This window comes from Merops nubicus, unplaced genomic scaffold (assembly GCF_000691845.1).
Source record: "Merops nubicus isolate BGI_N331 unplaced genomic scaffold, ASM69184v1 scaffold20727, whole genome shotgun sequence".
In the NCBI taxonomy this organism is placed as follows: Eukaryota; Metazoa; Chordata; class Aves; order Coraciiformes; family Meropidae; genus Merops; species Merops nubicus.
Genome location: NW_008622546.1, coordinates 17,657 through 20,000, shown reverse-complemented (window position 1 = coordinate 20,000; position 2,344 = coordinate 17,657). Strand labels below are relative to the sequence as shown.

General features: G+C 39.2%; 1 protein-coding gene across 1 annotated transcript in view; it reads left to right on the top strand.

Moving 5' to 3' along the window:
* The window catches only part of LOC103777288 (RNA binding protein fox-1 homolog 1-like), a 61,951-nt gene extending 60,453 nt beyond the window's left edge, over nt 1-1,498 (top strand). The window contains exon 7 of the mRNA XM_008944835.1: nt 1-1,498. This exon is cut by the window's left edge and continues 1,050 nt beyond it. The gene's annotated coding sequence lies outside the window, so the exon portion shown is untranslated.
* Nucleotides 1,499-2,344: the final 846 nt, after the last annotated feature.

Here is a 2,344-nt window from a genome sequence, read left to right as displayed (position 1 = left end):
TTTTTATGGAATTATATGATAATCATATTCAGATTTATATAAGCATTTTACAAGTATTGCAGTCATTGAGTAGAGGTAATCATGGTATTTTCATCAGCTTGGTACTTTTTGAAACATGACCGTGTCGTGTAAACAACCTGCAATTTTTCAAGGCATGACAACGTGCCCCCGTTGAATTTCAAAGTAAGGTCATTTTGCTAAATATTGGGCCCAAGACAACTCTTCAACTGGGACAGAAGAGGGACCTTGGTCTTGCCCGAGCCCTGCCTGGAGGAGGCTGCTCGGCAGGGGCCAGGGCAGCCCAGCAGACGCCCAGGTGGCAGTTTCAAGCCTAGCTGAAAAATTGCAGTTTGTCTGTGCATATGTTTGGACTCTTTCCATGTTGTCCTGTTTACAAGTTAACCTAAGTTGGGGTGTTTGTCACGGGTCTTCTTGTTTTTGTATTTAAATAAATAAAGCAGAAGACTGTCTCGCTACAGTTTTGCTGCAGATAGTTATATCCTCATGTGTAACGTGCCTGCCTCCTGGCAAGCACCTTAGTAAATGATCAACTCACCGCTGTGAACCTGCCAACTTGCTATAACAACTCTGCTTTAAAAAAAGTGTTTGTGATCAGGCTTTATCTTTGTCATCGTATGTGCATGCAGTATGATCAGTTGAACAATAACCATCAATAAAGTTTCACAAGATTTGAAAACAAAGTTTCTGTAGCATTTATATCTAAGAATGGAAAATAAATTATCTTTAAAATTGAAACAGAGAGAGAAAGAGACTATATTAATCAATGAAAAATGGGGCAGCAATGTATATTTATAGTGGTGAGGGAATGAACTGAAATTTATGAAGAGTTCAATCCCCACAGTTATTCTATAAGATATAAAAAAAAAGCCTCCTATTAAAAAAAAAGTAATCATTTAAACACAACGATAGAAGCAACTCGAAAAATGTTTACCAATTGTTAGGCTTCTAATTCAAAGTGTGGATGATACATCTTTTTTTGGAATTGCACACACAAAATGTCTAATGTGGGGAATAACAGAATTTATTTGCAATTTTAATTTTCATGAGATGGCTTTACAACTCCCACTCTCCAAATGATTATATGGCATTTTAGTCTATTAAGATAATCTTGAAAGGTTGAGGGTGCAGCCCATATTAGAAAATATTTTGTTTATAAAGCTCATACAGTACTCCTAGTAGTCATTTTAAAATGTATGTCTGAAATAGTTATGTAAGAAAAGCATTTGAAATTTTTTTACAATATATATTGGGAATGTTTTCACTTATATAAATAACTACTGATAATATGACTTATGAAAAAAATTATTACTACCATATGTGGAATATAGTGAGTTCTAAACAGATTTAAAAAAACACCCTACAAACCCAGAAAATGTGTATATCTGTCTTTAGAAATTAGTGTTTATATCACAACCGTGATTTGTGAATAAAGAAAAATGATTTGTAATATCAAAATAAAAGCTTAGTCTGAAAAGGTTGAAATGTTGGTGTTCAAAGTCATTTTGCTTTGCTTTTCTTTTTTACTGTCTTGGTGGAAGAGCTCTCCACAGTTGCACCATCCATACTGTACCCCATACACTTCTGAAGAGCTGTAGCATGGACAAGGTTCACAGCTCCTTTACTGCCTGGAGATGGTGTTTGGGAGCCTGCCTGGGCAAAGGGCTCTGCTGTGGCTAGTGGCCCTCCTGCCCAGGGGGCACAGGAGGTGGGGCTGGGCTGGGCGGTGGGAGGGGAGGTCTGTGGGAGGAGGGCAATAACCTCATCTGCACGCCCAGCCCTGGCTGCTGCAGCCCCAGGCCAGAGCGACAAGATTCAGTGCAGGACAGGTTGGGGGTTTCCATCCCCAAAAGGCAAGGTTAATCCAGTAGCAGGTGTATTTTTCAGGCAACACTGCATGATACTTGAGGAAGAATTGGGTTTTCCTAGTGAGAAAAAAAGAGCATCTTCCAAACTGACAGTATTTAAACAGGACATTGTATTGTATCGTATTGTAGTTTAGCAGAGGAAAAGAAGGCGTAAAAATAAGGGTTTAAATATTGCATGTTTTGCAGTTGAGCAGCAAGCTTTACTCTAGAATGGTCTTGGATCCTTCTGGGAAGGTAAAGAGAAGAAACATCGTAGTGTGTTTGTCAGGGATTGTGGGGAGGTGTTATGTTATGCTTACTTTATATCTTTATATGAAATATGAGCCCTAAAAGGTGGAGTGTGTTCTCCTCCACACCATGCACGAGGGGTATACTGGCAGCACTTCCTCTGGTGGCTGGGTAGAATGGCCAAGGCAGAAATCCTGAGGAAGATTTGGACTGAAGGAAGGTGAGAAGCA